General features: G+C 46.6%; 1 protein-coding gene across 1 annotated transcript in view; it reads left to right on the forward strand.

Moving 5' to 3' along the window:
* LOC119160798 (uncharacterized) overlaps positions 1–4,886 on the forward strand; it is a 188,499-nt gene extending 183,613 nt beyond the window's left edge. Inside the window, exon 7 of the transcript XR_012887730.1 lies at positions 4,262–4,886. The gene's annotated coding sequence lies outside the window, so the exon portion shown is untranslated. The remainder of the gene's footprint in view (positions 1–4,261) is intronic.
* Positions 4,887–16,994: the final 12,108 nt, after the last annotated feature.

Raw genomic sequence — 16,994 nt, forward strand, 5'->3', positions numbered from 1 at the left:
TAAGTCCTCTGTAATGGTTTTGATGGCAGAATAGTTGCATGGGACCGGAACGAGTTCCTCAGGGGCGGAGTTGGAAGGTGCTCGGCTCGCATACCTTCGAGCTACCCTATCCGCTGCCTGATTCCCTTCCAGTCCCATGTGGCCCGGAGTCCATATAATCCGATGCCAAATTCTGAGTGGATGTGTAATGGAATGCTCGACAGTGTCTGTAACGCTCAGGATGACGTTGAGAGCGGGTTGGCTGATGCGCCCCTGTAGGTAGTTGCGGCAAGCTGCTTGAGAGTCCGTGAGAACTGTCAGCGACCTTCGTTCTCTGTAGCCGAGGGCGAGAGCGAGCGCGATGGCAGTTTCTTCAGCATCGGTGATGTTGTGGCACCGCACGGAAGCGCTGGTACGTTCTGTGAGTGTGTGGTCCACGACTGTGGCTACAGCTTTATTGTTTGCATGGTCGTAGTTGGCGGCGTCAACATAGTACGTAGTGTTTTTGTGTGCATAGGTTCGCTCGAGGACTTCCACTCTGGCTTCCCTCTGGCCCTGATGTAGTCGGGGATCCATATTGCGGTGGATGGGAGCGACCTTATAAGTGGCACGAACTTGGTCCGGAATGGGCTTCCGACGAGCTGCGTCGTGAAACTGGCTGATGTAGCCAAGGCGTAGGAGCAGGTCACGGCCTGTAGGTGTTTGCGTGAGCCGTTGTAGTTGTGTGGCGAGTTGCGCTTCACAAAGTTCTTCAAAGGTGTTGTGTAGGCCCAATGCGAGGAGCTTGCTAGAAGGAGTACCCGGTGGTAGCTTGAGTGCCGCTTTGTAGGCCTTGCGGAGCATTGCATCTACTTGGTCCTGTTCGCTTTTGGTGAGGCGTTGGTAGGGCAAACTGTATGTCACCCTACTGACCACGAGGCTACGTATGAGTTTCAGGGTGTCCTCCTCGCGCATGCCATGGCGACGAGTGGCTACCCGAGATATCATTCGGGCCACTTGCAGTGTAGTTGTGCGGAGAAGGGAAAGTGTGTGATTCACATGGCGGTTTGACTATACCCACATGCCTAATATTCGAATGGTGGATTTCTCTGAAATTTGTTTGCCAGCAAGGACGACCTGGAGGCGGGAGCCTTGGTTGTTATGCGCCGATGGTGAGAGCTTGCGTCGATAAATTCGTAGAAGCTCAGATTTTTCTCTTGCACAGGCCAGGCCTCGTGCCTGCGCGTATTGTTCGACGCATGTGGCTGCCTGCTGCAGGTTATATTCTTTTTCTCCAAGGGACCCCCGCGTGGCCCAGACGGTGGTATCGTCCGCATACATTGCGTGATGGATGCCATCGATGCGGTGGAGTTCATGTGCCAGGCCAACCATAGCTACATTAAAGAGTAGCGGGGAAATCACTGAGCCCTGTGGGGTGCCCTTGTTCGGAACCCTGATAACATGTGATCGGATGGGGGCGAGACCGACTGTGGCAGTGCGGTCCGACAAGAAGGCGTGAACATAACTGTAGACGCGCTGCCCACCCAATGCAGACACTCCTGAAATCTTCAGTACCATGCGGCTACAGTGCCGCCGCTACTGTCATCCACCGGAGAATCAGCCGAGATGCGGCGCGGCCGCCTCATTCACTCCACTGCCCCCTTCTAGTACACTGTAACCTGGTGCCGTCGTTTACGAAGAGTATCACCGTCGCAGCACGGACTCGCACACAGAATTTCGTGCCGACCGGTTGTGCCCCCGCGATCTCCGACGATGGCGCAGCCCTGCCCGACTGGGCTCCCCCTATATGCCATCTCCAGACGCCGACAAAAGTTCTCGCCGAGTGGAGCCCCTTCCTCGGACTGCTGCGACTGTGTCCATCTTTCCTATCTCCTCTTCCGCCGCTCGCGGTCCCTGCGCCTCGCTCTCTCCTTCCTCTTTCTATATATACCTTTTAATCATATCCTTTTAATCCCTTCTTACCCCCATCCCTTGTGAGCTACTGTTGAGGTGTCGCACTCTGATGCAGACAGTTACGGGGCTCACTTTTCTCTTTTCCCTTTCAAAATCGCATAAGAAGAAAAAAGTCACAGCACTACCGTGTACGTGGAGCAGCTCGTACGTGTACGTCAGGCCCTCATTTTCTGTGTGCGCGCCCGCAAAATGAAGGAAGAGCAGCGTTCATCTTGAGATTTGACCCATTTCCGCGGCGCGTAGCGTCGCAAATTCTGGCAGACACGTGATCGTGAACGCCCCGTGTGCGCATTGCGCTTGTCAGCTCAAAATTGTCAAGTCTGGTGAGTGGCTCTTTAAAGGCTTGTAGTTTCAGTTTCCTTGCCGCCGATGATTTTACCTGGCGTGCGCCGAAGACGCGGCTGCTGCCGACTCGGAACGACCCACAGGGCGCAAACTTCTAGGACTGCGACTCGCGACCGCGCAAAAGAGGAGACGCACGTCGTGCCTCTAAGCCCATCCATTATCTGGCATATGGTCCCGTAGCGCTGCGTATCATTCGGCTGACGACGGCAAGCATCACTGCAAATGGTGCCACCGCGACACCCTCGCTTTGCGCACTATAAAGTGCCAACCACTGGCACGCGTATGCTCACGTCTACGCGTCAAAAGCGTCAAATGCGCCTCTCGGCGTCGGCGTCGGAGGGGCATACGCGAGGAGGCGCGAGGGATCAAGCCGGGCTTGATATTTTTGCCACGCGTGCGCTACGTCACCACGCGTACAGCGGCGCCAAACACCTTCCTCCGTGGGCGCCAAACACCTTCCTCCGTGGGCGCCAAACAACGAGGGGCCGCGTGCCAACCAACCAGAGGCCGCGATGCCTCTGAATGTTATGCCTAATGGCCGCCGCTTCGAAGCATGACTAGAGTGTACTATCTAGCATGACCTTCTGTACTCCTGACCTGCCCAGCGAGCGAAGCGCCAGCACGCCCTTTATAAGTATAATGACGAAAAGTATAATGACGATCTTTTGCTACCATCTCCTCGTGCCGAGCTGCGATGGAAGCGCTCAGGTAGGTGCAGTTTGTACACTTGCGAAGCGAGGTTTCTTGGTGCAAATGAACCATAACGATGGTGTTTGCTGCGTGCCTTTCTGCGAATCAAGGCAAGGGAAGACTTCTGATGTGACTTTTCATGAGTTTCCAGTGATCGAGGTTGGTGAAAAATGGATCAAGGTGATTTCTAGAAAGGGCAATTGGGCGTTGTCTGACATGCTGAAAATGTAATATGGGTTGCAAATGACTACGTGTCTTTAAAATAGTGAGTTGCTGGGCTGGTTGGTGGTGCATGACAGACTGAGACGCATATAAGCGCAAAAAAAATAAACCAACAACCTCAAAAAAGTAAACGACGACGTGCTATACTCACAACTTTTTATTAGCAAAAAAAAAGAAAAGATGACAAGTGTGCACATATGGAAGCCATGTCACTACATGTAGTTATGCAACTAGGTTTTCAAACACACCCACTGTGGGAAGAAGCAGCTTCTTGGAGATTGCTTTGGTAGTTTAATTACATTACCAAAAAGAGCAGAGATCATTGCATAAGTGAATATTTATCCTCTGTCGCTTAATTAGTTCGACCTCGAACTTGAATTTATGTGCTACCGCATGTGATATAAACGTGTTAGTTTACCCGTCTACGCGCATGCATGACAAAAGGACATATACGTGAAAACTTTTCTCTTAATGAAAGGTTGTGAGTAGCGTGTTTTCTTGTCTTCTTTCTTGTGGTCATCCGTTTTATTTAGTGTTAATGTATCTCAGCCAGTTACGTGTGTCACATGGTTAACGAGGTGAAGTCGTATGCTCACTTCATAACTCTGTTTTATTCACTTCGCCACCATGGTATAAACTTCTAATTGCATGATATACTCCTTAGAAAAGAACAAAAAATTTTGTATTTTATTCACAAAATTTCACTGAATGTTCATCTTCTTCCTTTCAAGGTGCTCGAAATGAAGTTTAGCTCCAAAATGACAGGTCGAAGGTGTGCACTGTGCACTTTGCTCCAACCGACTATAAGCTGGGACTAAAGATAAAAAGACTGAAAGCGAATGCTGTGCCGCCAGTGTTTCCACACTATCGAAAGTACATGGTGCTACACGTGGCAAAAGTCCGCCACACCTTGAAACGTTCAAATGTTCAGGAACATAGACCCTGCCCAAAGAAAAAAAGTGACTAGCAATGTTTAATGCTTGACGTCTCCCCACGGCTCTTGCATCAAATTGGACCAATAAAAACGAATTTCAAGGAAAGGCTTAAAACAGAGCACAATTTTTTAATGCAGGAAGAAAACAGGTTCAGCCCCGGCGCACAGCAGAGCTTGACATCGAGCGACATATTTCATCAGTACCATCCGCAAACACAACTTCGGGACCATCCTCAGACTTTATGCACCCTCTCAGCGAATTAGAACGCACAGAACCACCTGGAACTGCACCTGGTGAAAAGCAAAAAAAAAAGACCAACGCTCATTGACCGCGCAAACAACTATAACCAGCCAGAAGATGCGCCGTGTGATGACTTCCGCAAAATCATCGCACCGGAAAGGCCGAACCATGGCAAGGAATAATGCTGAATTAAAAGCGCAAATAGCCAAGCTGAACCGTGAAGTTGCAGAGGTTAATCTGCTCTCCAAAAGAGCAAACGCTGCAGTCTTGCAGGTAAAGCTTGCTGTTTCGTTTCAAAACAGTTGCAGAGTGTTTTTTATTGATTATTCATGTACCTGCGATCTACATTTGCCATTTGAGACGAAGGTAATTATACGCGAAATTGTCTGTATTGGGTTGTTTTCTATGCGCGCTGGATGCCGCGGCCACTGTCAAACGTCATAGTCCTTGCACTTTCTTGTCCAGACAGTAAATTCAATCCAGCTGAGTGTGCGACAACAAGTCTACCTTTGTATACACGTGGAACCGGTATCATGAGTTAAATAAACATCTGGAGGGCCAGCACTTTTTACAACCTGTCTCTGTCATCATTCTTTTTTGTTTTGCACGATGATACATGTTTTTGTATCTTATTTGTGGTTCCATTTGAAAAATAATGCTCTGAAATGTCATGTAAAATGCAAAAGAAGATTCTAAAAGTCACATAAAATAAAATGATTCAACATACCCGTCCCATTTACTCAGACCGTGATGAAACTCTTTTCAAACCGGCAGCAACCCATGCATTTCTATGCATCCCCCGGCGCTCATGGATGGATGGATGGATATGGCTGTACCCTTTAGATCGGGCGGTGGCTAGCGCCATCAAGCCCTAATACTTAATGAACCCTAAACTATATTTATTTATTTTTTCTTAAAAAGTGAGTTTGAGGATTCGTACTTTGCAGTGAAGAGTTTAATTTTCACTCGTGCCTTGACTTTAGCCACCAATCAGATAACCTCCTTCTAGTTAAGTCTACCCGCTTAAAGTTTATTTTGCCCTCCCGGTCCCTAAACCCCAGTGCTTTGAAAAACTCTGCGCCATCGTCCTGAACTGTAGAGTGAAGCCCTTTACAGAACATTATCAAGTGTTCGGCAGTTTCTTCTTCCTCTCCACACGCACTGCATACTGTGTCTACCCCTTGTATTTGGCCCGATATGTCTTGGTTCGTAATACTCCCGTCCTGGCCTCAAACACTAAAGAACTACCCCGAGTACTATCATATATCCTTTCCTTGGCGATTTCCTGCTCAAAAGTTCAATAGATCTCTAGGGCGTATTTCTTAATCATGCCAATTTTCCACATGTCAGTCTCCGTTTCCTTCACTTTCTTCTTAACCGATAGTTCTTTTTGGTTTGGCCACCTGCTGTTTTTTAAGTATTTACCATTCGATTTCCTGGTTTGCTTCCTCCATTTTGTATCAATATTCTTCATGTACAAGTACCTGAAAACCTTCCTAGCCCACCACTCCTCTCCCATTTCTCTCAATCGCCTCTCAAATTTTATCTTGCTGCTACCTTCCCTGCCCTGAAATGATGTCTATCCCATATCACCTTGTACTCCCTGATTTGGTGTATTCCCGTGAGCTCCTAAAGCAAGCCTACCTAATCCACGTTGCTTAACTTTTAATCTTGCTTGAACTTCTGATCTCATGCACAAGACCGCATTGCCGAACGTCAGCCCAGGAACCATGGCCCCTTTCCAGATTTCTCTCACAACATCATACCTATTTTAATTCCACAGTGCCCTATTTTTCATCACTGCTGCATTCCTGTTACCTTTAGTCGTTACGATTATTTCGTGTTCCCTTAGGTACTCGGTCCCATTGCCGATCCATACGCCCAGATATTCGTATTTATCTGTTATCTCTAGTGCGACCTCCTGTATTCTAAGCTCACTACCTTCGTTATCATTAAAAATCATGACTGCTGATTTTTCCTTACTGAACCTAAAGTCTAACCTATCTCCCTCATTACCGAAGATGTCCATCAATCTCTGCAAATCTTCCTTGTTGTTGGCCGCCAGCACTATATCATCTGCGTACATTAATGCTGGTAGTGCCTGATCAATAAGTTTTCCTTGTTTGACTAAAAAGAGGTTGAAGCCCAGTCCACTTCCCTCTAATTTTGCCTCTAATCCTTGTAGGTACATCATGAATAATAAGGGTGACAGGGGGCACCCCTGCCTAAGCCCCCGTTTTACCTCTGCAGGCTCGGATACCTGTTTTTCCCACTTTATAACTACCTTGTTACATTTATAGATACCCTTTAAGAGATTAGTGACTACATGTTCCACGCGTAGTGTGTCCAGTATTCCCCACAATTCCTCTTGAACCACGCTATCGTACGCTCCCTTGATATCCGAAAATGCTAGCCACAGGGGCCTGTGTTCCTTTTCTGCTATTTCGATGCAATGCGTCAGTGAGAACAAATTGTCTTCCAACCTCCTGTGTTTCCGAAACCCATTTTGCAGTTCCCCCAGCACCCCCTCATCCTCTATCCACGCCTGCAGTCTTTCCTTTATAATCTGCATCGCCAGCCTGTAGACCACTGATGTCACTGTTATAGGACGGTAGTTGTTTATGTCAGCTTTGTCCCCCTTTCCTTTATAGATCATGCTCATCCTGCTAAGTTTCGATCCGTCGGGAACTTCACCATCAATTATTATTGCGCTCACTTCCTCTCTCAAAGCCTGCTTAGACTTCGGACCTAATGTCTTTATCAGCCTAATTGGAATGCCATCTGGGCCTGTTGATGTACTACTAGGAACCCTTTTCTCAGCCCTTTTCCACTCTTGTTGTGAAAATGGAGCCATTGCACCACTTAATTCGTCCTTGTCTATTGTGGCGCATAAAGTACTTCTTTGTTGAAATTTTTCTGTCACCTTTGTTCTTATATATTCAATAGCTTCTTCCCCTTGTAGCATAGCATCTTCGGCTGTAGTTATAAAACTCTGCTCTAGGCTCGTCTCATTTCTTAGGGAGTTTAGATGGTTCCAAAATTTCGCAGCTGCTTTTCTATCATTTTTGTGTACTTCTAGCTGCCAGCCACTGAGCTCCCTTCCTTCTAATCTTTTCATTGATCAGAAGGGATGTATCCCTTCTACAGCTTAGAAAGGTTGCCCATTTTCTTTCAACATCATCTGTCGGTTCACCCTGCTGCTTAGCATGTCTGTGTTCCCTAGAGGCTTTCTAAAGTTTTGCTCTGGCTCTCTTAACTTACCCATCCCACCAACTTTTGGGTTTGTGTCTTCTTTTCCGGGGTGACTTGTCACGTGCCTTAGCAAGCTCTAGCTCAAACGATCTAATTATATTCGTGTATGTCCACATTGTTTTATTATCCTCATTGATTACTTTCTCACTTTGTTTAGTGGCTATTTCAATTTGCCTTTTTGAATAAAAATTTTCCTGTAGTTGCTCATCTTGTCTCCTTTCCAATTTCACTGCTCTTCCAAAACTTACCTTGATACGTTTGTGATCGCTACCCAGACTTCTGGAGCTACCTTCATCTATGTGCATTCCGCTGAGCTTATCATACATCCTATGTGACATCAGTGCATAATCTATCGTCGACTGAAGCCTTCCTACCTCCCATGTTATTTGCCCTTCACACTTCTCGGTACTGTTGCAAATGATCAAATCAAGCCTTTCACACATATCCATGATCATTTTGCCTGTCGGGTCGGTATACCCATCTATATCTTCTATGTGCGCATTCATGTCTCCTAGTATAATTATCTCGCACTCTCTTCCTAACTCCTGAATGTCCTTTGATATACACTCTACCATTGCCTGGTTTTCCTCTCTGGCCTTTGCTCCCGTCCACAAGTACACGAAACCAAGGAGTGTCATTTGACCTGCCACTTTCCCTTTTAGCCATAAATGTTCCTTGCACTCCTGCTTGACCCTTTGCCAGTCTGTACTTTTATGAATGAATGCCCCAATACCACCCCACCCCCCTTTCTGCTGCCTTCTGTTCTATTACAATATTCCCACGCGTAGTCCGGATTGTTCGGAGGTTGTACCGTGTCCCTGAGATGTGTTTCTACAAAACCGTATACCATCGGCCTCTCTTCCCTTAGCTGTTCTTCTATCTCTTCCCACTTCAGCCTGTTCCTACCACCCTGCATGTTAATATACCCTATGTCTGAATTGGCTCGGCGCTCGTGGCTACGTCTATTTATGCCCCGGACTCTACCTATCTTAGATATTGGTGCCACTTTGGAATCGTATCTGTCCATACCAGCTGTCGAAGAGTCTCCCTGGTTGTTTTCCTCGTTACTAGCTATCCTGCACCCCGAATGGCTCGCTTGCCCCCCAAAAAAGCTACTGCGCGTCCTGCAAGTCGCCAACCCACCTCATGACCTAGCCGCCCATCGAAGTGAATTCTGTCTCGTTGAAAACCCCCCCACCTATGCACGTCTCTGTTTATTTCCACCACCTCAAAGCCTTTTTCTCGACTCATCCGCCATATCCCTTGGTTTGCGTTGACCACCGCTCTTTGGAGGTTGCTATCACGCACCGGTACCTCCGCTATCGTGCATATGACTACCTGTACCTTAGGAGAAGTGGCGCGCATGTCATCGACGCCTTTCGCCAGTGTGGCTGCTAGTCCTGCTGCATCTTCATTTAAGACATCATTTAAACCACCTGAAATTATGACGAGCTTTCGTCTATCAGCTGTCGTTTTGAGCTTTGCGCTCGCTTGCCTCATGACTGCTTCCAGCTTGCGTCCTGGGAACGCCCCTACTGCAACCCTCTTGTCACCTCTTACCTTCTCTTTGATGGCTTCTGTGCATCGATTTAAATTCGAGTCCCCAGCGATTATCACATGCTGTGACTTTTCAGCTGGAGCGTTCTGCACATGGGGGCTACTTGCACCTGTGACGCCAGCTGCTTTGTCCCCTCCCAGCCCCACCACTTCCTCACTGAAGCTGGGCCTTGCGACAGTTGAACCGGCTAAACCTGTTTTTCCAAACTTGCTTGCTTTTCCTTCTCCACCGTTCTGGTTGCTGGTTCCCTACTGTTCTCTCGGTAGGTCGCTTCTTTGTTCAGCTTCGCTAGCACTTCCTCGGCGGACTCCAGTCTTTCTCCCATTGCCCTCGTTTTCTCTTGCTCTGACGCCAACGCAGTCTCGAGCTCGGCGATTCTCATCAGCAGTTCACTCTGGGCAACAATCATTTTCTCCAATTTTTCCTCGACCTCACATTGCCTACACTTCGCGTCAGCCTCTTCTCCATCCGCTTCTACGCTTGGGTTCACTTTCAAACCCACTCCACATCCTGAACACTTCACAGTCTTTTTAACCATGCCTTTTGTGACACCAATTGTCCCTATACTCGATAATTACTAAACTCGAGCCCTGCACTACGAAAAAAAAAGAAAGTCTAAGCTCTACTACAAAAATTTGCGTTTTCAATGTACGCGCACCTCCCCCACGGGGTGGCAAAAGAAAAAAAACAAAAAACAACAAAAAATTCAAACACACACACCCGCACTAACTAATAAATACCTGGTGACTGGCCCCCGAAAAAGCCGTACCATAAAATAAGTGCTACGAAGATTTAAACCGCTGCCTTATAATTATAAAGACAAGCTCATAACATGCAAAAACACTTATCTGCGCAGTCGATTCGAAGCGCTCAAAAAACACGTCCATCCACCTTGACAGCCTGAATGATAAAAACTGCTGGGTAACTCGATGGATGGATGGATGGATGGATGGATGGATGAGGCTGTACCCTTTAGATCGGGCGGCGGCTAACGCCACCTAGCCGTAATACTTAGTGAACTAACCATTACATTTATCTTTTTTTTCCCTTTAAATAATGAAGTTGAGGATTCGTACTTCGCAGTGAAAGGTTTAATTTTCACTCGTGTCTTGACTTTAGCCACCAATCAGATAACCTCCTTCTAGTTAAGTCTACCCGCTTAAAGTCTATTTTGCCCTCGCTGTCCCTAAATCCCAGTGCTTTGAAAAACTCTGCGCCATCATCCTGAAGTATAGGGTGAAGCCCTTTACAGAACATTATCAAGTGTTCGGCAGTTTCTTCTTCCTCTCCACACGCACTGCATACTGTGTCTACCCCTTCGTATTTGGCCCGATATGTCTTGGTTCGCAGTACTCCCGTTCTGGCCTCAAACAGTAGAGAACTACCCCGAATATTATCATAGATCCTTTCCTTGGCAATTTCCTGCTTAAACGTTCGATAGATCTCTAGTGCGGACTTCTTTATCATGCCCATTCTCCACATGTCAGTCTCCGTTTCCTTCACTTTCTTCTTAACCGATAGTTCTTTTTGGTTTGGCCCCCTGCTGTTTTCTAAGTATTTACCAGTCAACTTCCTCGATGGATGGATGGATGGATGGATGGATATGGCTGTACCCTTTAGATCGGGCGGTGGCTAGGGCCACCAAGCCGTAACACCTAGTGAACCAAACACTATATTTATTTATTTTCCTTAAAAAGTGAGTTTGAGGATTCGTACTTTGCAGTGAAGAGTTTAATTTTCACTCGTGTCTTGACTTTAGCCACCAATCAGATAACCTCCTTCTGGTTAAGTCTACCCGCTTAAAGTTTATTTTGCCCTCCCGTTCCCTAAACCCCAGTGCTTTGAAAAACTCTGCGCCATCATCCTGAACTATAGGGTGAAGCCCTTTACAGAACATTATCAAGTGTTCGGCAGTTTCTTCTTCCTCTCCACACGCACTGCATACTGTGTCTACCCCTTCGTATTTGGCCCGATATGTCTTGGTTCGCAGTACTCCCGTCCTGGCCTCAAACAGTAGAGAACTACCCCGAGTATTATCATAGATCCTTTCTTTGGCAATTTCCTGCTTAAAAGTTCGATAGATCTCTAGTGCGGACTTCTTAATCATGCCCATTCTCCACATGTCAGTCTCCGTTTCCTTCACTTTCTTCTTAACCGATAGTTCTTTTTGGTTTGGCCACCTGCTGTTTTCTAAGTATTTACCAGTCAACTTCCTGGTTCGCTTCCTCCATTTTGTATCGACATTCTTCATGTACAAGTAGCTGAAAACCTTCCTAGCCCAACGCTCTTCCCCCATTTCTCTCAATCGTTTCTCAAATTTTATCTTGCTGCTAGCTTCCCTGCCCTCAAATGATGTCCATCCCATATCACCTTGTACTCCCTGATTTGGTGTATTCCCGTGAGCTCCTAAAGCAAGCCTACCTATTCCACGTTGCTTAATTTCTAATCTTGCTTGAACTTCTGATCTCAAGCACAAGACCGCATTGCCGAACGTCAGCCCAGGAACCATGACCCCTTTCCATATTCCTCTCACAACATCATACCTATTGTAATTCCACAGTGCCCTATTTTTCATGACTGCTGCATTCCTGTTACCTTTAGTCGTCACGTATATTTCGTGTTCCCTCAGATACTCGGTCCCATTGCTTATCCATACGCCCAGATATTTGTATTAATCTGTTATCTCTAGCGTGACCTCCTGTATTCTAAGCTCACTACCTTCGTTGTCATTGAAAATCATGACTGCTGATTTTTCCTTACTGAATCTAAAATCTAACCTATCTCCCTCATTACCGCAGATGTCCATCAATCTCTGCAAATCTTCCTTGTTGTTGGCCATTAGCACTATATCATCTGCGTACAATAATGCTGGTAGTGCCTGATCAATAAGTTTTCCTTGTTTGACTAAAGAGAGGTTGAAGCCCAGTCCACTTCCCTCTAATTTTGCCTCTAATCCTTGTAGGTACTTCATGAATAATAAGGGTGACAGGGGGCACCCCTGCCTAAGCCCCCGTTTTACCTCTGCAGGCTTGGATAGCTGTTTTTCCCACTTTATAACTGCAGTGTTACCTTTATAGATACCCTTTAAAAGATTAGTGACTACATGTTCCACGCCTAGTGTGTCCAGTATTCCCCACAATTCCTCTTGAACCACGCTATCGTACGCTCCCTTAATATCCAAAAATGCTAGCCACGGGGGCCTGTGTTCCTTTTCTGCTATTTCTATGCACTGCGTCAGTGAGAACAGATTGTCTTCCAACCTCCTGTGTTTCCGAAACCCATTCTGCAGTTCCCCCGGCACCCCCTCATCCTCTATCCACGCATGCAGTCTTTCCTTTATAATTTGCATCGCCAGCCTGTAGACCACTGATGTCACTGTTATAGGACGGTAGTTGTTTATGTCAGCTTTTTCCCCCTTTCCTTTATAGATCATGCTCATCCTGCTAAGTTTCCATCCATTGGGAACTTCACCATCGATTATTATTTTGCTCACTGCCTCTCTCAAAGCCTGCTTAGACTTCGGACCTAAAGTCTTTATCAGCCTAATTGGAATGCCATCTGGGCCTGTTGATGTACTACCAGGAACCCTTTTCTCAGCCCTTTCCCACTCTTGTTGTGAAAATGGAGCCATTGCACCACTTGATTCGTCCTTGTCTATTGTGGTGCATAAAGTACTTCTTTGTTGAAATTTTTCTGTCACCCTTGTTCTTATATAATCAATAGCTTCGTCCCCTTCTAGCCTAGCACCTTGGGCTGTAGTTATAAAACTCTGCTCTAGGCTCGTCTCATTTCTTAGGGAGTTTAGATGGTTCCAAAATTTCGCAGCTGCCTTTCTATCTTTTTTATGTACTTCTGCCAGCCATTGAGCTCCCTTCCTTCTAATCTTTTCATTGATCAGAAGGGATGCATCCCTTCTGCAGCTTAGAAAGGTTGCCCATTTTCTTTCAACATCATCTGTCGGTTCACCCCGCTGCTTAGCATGTCTGTGTTCCCTAGAGGCTTCCTGACGTTTTGCTATGGCTCTCTTAACTTCCTCATCCCACCAACTTTTGGGTTTGTGTCTTCTTTTCCGGGGTGATTTGTCACGCGTCTTAACAAGCTCTAGCTCAAAGAGTCTAATTAGATTCGTGTATGTCCACACTGTCTTGTTATCCTCCGTGATTACTTTCTCAATTTGTTTAATGGCTATTTCAATTTGCCTTTCTGGATAAAAATTTTCCTGTAGTTGCTCATCTTGTCTCCTTCCCACTTTCACTGCTCTTCCAAAACTTAGCTTGATACGTTTGTGATCGCTACCCAGACTTCTGGAGCCACCTTCATCTATGTGCATTCCCCTGAGCTTATCATACATCCTATGTGACATCAGTGCATAATCTATCGTCGACTGAAGCCTTCATACCTCCCATGTTATTTGCCCTTCACACTTCTCGGTACTGTTGCAAATGATCAAATCAAGCCTTTCACACATATCCATGATCATTTTGCCTGTCGGGTCGGTATACCCATCTATATCTTCTATGTGCGCATTCATGTCTCCTAGTAAATTATCTCGCACTCTCTTCCTAACTCCTGAATGTCCTTTGATATACACTCTACCATTGCCTGGTTTTCCTCTCTGGCCTTTGCTCCCGTCCACAAGTACACGAAACCAAGGAGTGTCATTTGACCTGCCACTTTCCCTTTTAGCCATAAATGTTCCTTGCACTCCTGCTTGACCCTTTGCCAGTCTGTACTTTTATGAATGAATGCCCCAATACCACCCCCCTTTCTGCTGCCTTCTGTTCTATTACAATACTCCCACGCGTAGTCCGGATTGTTCGGAGGTTGTTCCATGTCCCTGAGATGTGTTTCTACAAAACCGTATACCATCGGCCTCTCTTCCCTCCACGGAGCAAGGAAATTTAAGGAGAGGCCCTGACGTCACTCGTTGTGAAGCCATGATGAAGCCGGAAGTCGGCCATATTGACTAGGCAAATTCTCCTCTCTTGTTTACATGTGAATGCGAAGCAGAAGGCTCGACTCCCTCTCTGTCTCAAAAAGCACGTGGCCTGCGCGCCGTGTGCATCGGAGCTATCCGAAACCAACGAAACGGATTTCAACACGCTGTCTTGCCGCGATACAGTTGACGAAATCTCTGCGTATGGCTGTTGTACTCTTGCACTGCCGCCCTTAACGATAAACACGGCAAGTTGAACGTTGCGCTTTTTTTATTTGATGTGTTCTTTGAAAAAATAAAGATTATATTTCGGATATTGCCACGCGACGAACCAGGCACCAAAATTTGTACAGCTTCTTTAAGATCACTTTTTCCCCCTCTTGCGCTTCTCTTTAGGTTTTATGAAATTTTCGGTCAGGCTGTGGGCTATACACAACGATAAAAAAAGAAAAAAAAATGTCTTCCCTGCAATAAACCCGGAGGTCCGTAATTATGCCAGTAAAGTCGGCGTCGGTGGAGCTTGTGTGCGTGGCAGCCCGTTGAGTTTGCACCGGCCTCTTTGTTTTCGCCCCTCTTTTGTCCGACGCGCACTGGTTCCTACGGATATCCCAAAGGCCATGATTTCATTAGGACGAAAGCAGCGAAGACCACCCGGAAGTGCGTGGGAACACGTCTCCAGTGTGATTCACGCGCACTAGTAGCTAAGGAGAACGGAGACCAGGATCGCGTTAGGGCGAAAGGTGGGAAAGTTAGCCAAAAGAATGTGTGAGAAAAGGTCTGCGGGAAGCTTCACGCGTCGACACAGCCGCCAAGGACGGCAGGGAAAGCCAGCCAAGTGTGAGGGAAGATGTCTCCGCGATAAGAGGATATTCATTAGAGGAAAATAGAGAGAAGGCGCTTGTTTTTGTCTTCCTTATCTGGAACACACCTCAGCGCCATCCGCCAACCGGTAACTGTACAGGAACATGAAAACCAAGATTAGATTACAGTTTTAATAAGGGCCTGTGGACCGCAAATGCATCGTCCGTTGTCATGAGAAGCAACACCGCATAACTGTCACTAACCTGCAAGGCATTCATTGAACGAATTCTCGAGCACAGTCGTTATCTTCTATGATGGCTTTTCAGCATAATTTTGACGGACGCTGGAAATTCGGAGTACGTATACGCGCGCTCGTTCCTTGGTTTCTAGTTCAGACACCTGGTTACAACCACCACCGGGGGAAAATCGCTTAGCTAACAATGCGGCTCAAAGAATGGATGCTGTCGAACACATGCAGTACGCGACGGTTAGGTGCGAGGCCCATGAAAACGCGCACACCACCGCTGGACCATCTGAACGGTGTCGCACCGCACTACATCAACAATAACAAAACGCCGCCATTGTGCCTAGTGAATATGGCCGCGCGTGACGTAATTTCCGCCACATTTTTTTCGCCCTGCGCCGGCTCGGCATGCCCTCTCCTTACCTTTCCTTCCTCCGTGCTTCCCTCGATGGATGGATGGATGGATGGATATGGCTGTACCCTTTAGATTGGGCGGTGGCTAGCGCCACCAAGCCGTAATACCTAATGAACCAAAAACCATATTTTTTTTCCTTAAAAAAAAGAGTTTGAGGATTCGTACTTTGCAGTGAAGAGTTTAATTTTCACTCGTGCCTTGACTTTAGCCACCAATCAGATAACCTCCTTCTAGTTAAGTCTACCCGCTTAAAGTTTATTTTGCCCTCCCGGTCCCTAAACCCCAGTGCTTTGAAAAACTCTGCGCCATCATCCTGAACTATAGGGTGAAGCCCTTTACAGAACATTATCAAGTGTTCGGCAGTTTCTTCTTCCGCTCCACACGCACTGCATACTGTGTCTACCCCTTCGTATTTGGCCCGATATGTCTTGGTTCGCAGTACTCCCGTTCTGGCCTCAAACAGTAGAGAACTATCCCGAATATTATCATAGATCCTTTCCTTGGCAATTTCCTGCTTAAACGTTCGATGGATCTCTAGTGCGGACTTCTTTATCATGCCCATTCTCCACATGTCAGTCTCCGTTTCCTTCACTTTCTTCTTAACCGATAGTTCTTTTTGGTTTGGCCCCCTGCTGTTTTCTAAGTATTTACCAGTCAACTTCCTCGATGGATGGATGGATGGATGGATGGATGGATATGGCTGTACCCTTTAGATCGGGCGGTGGCTAGCGCCACCAAGCCGTAACACCTAGTGAACCAAACACTATATTTATTTTTTTTTCCTTAAAAAGTGAGTTTGAGGATTCGTACTTTGCAGTGAAGAGTTTAATTTTCACTCGTGTCTTGACTTTAGCCACCAATCAGATAACCTCCTTCTGGTTAAGTCTACCCGCTTAAAGTTTATTTTGCCCTCCCGTTCCCTAAACCCCAGTGCTTTGAAAAACTCTGCGCCATCATCCTGAACTATAGGGTGAAGCCCTTTACAGAACATTATCAAGTGTTCGGCAGTTTCTTCTTCCTCTCCACACGCACTGCATACTGTGTCTACCCCTTCGTATTTGGCCCGATATGTCTTGGTTCGCAGTACTCCCGTCCTGGCCTCAAACAGTAGAGAACTACCCCGAGTATTATCATAGATCCTTTCCTTGGCAATTTCCTGCTTAAAAGTTCGATAGATCTCTAGTGCGGACTTCTTAATCATGCCCATTCTCCACATGTCAGTCTCCGTTTCCTTCACTTTCTTCTTAACCGATAGTTCTTTTTGGTTTGGCCACCTGCTGTTTTCTAAGTATTTACCAGTCAACTTCCTGGTTCGCTTCCTCCATTTTGTATCGACATTCTTCATGTACAAGTAGCTGAAAACCTTCCTAGCCCAACGCTCTTCCCCCATTTCTCTCAATCGTTTCTCAAATTTATCTTGCTGC

This window comes from Rhipicephalus microplus, chromosome X (assembly GCF_043290135.1).
Source record: "Rhipicephalus microplus isolate Deutch F79 chromosome X, USDA_Rmic, whole genome shotgun sequence".
NCBI classification, from domain to species: domain Eukaryota; kingdom Metazoa; phylum Arthropoda; class Arachnida; order Ixodida; family Ixodidae; genus Rhipicephalus; species Rhipicephalus microplus.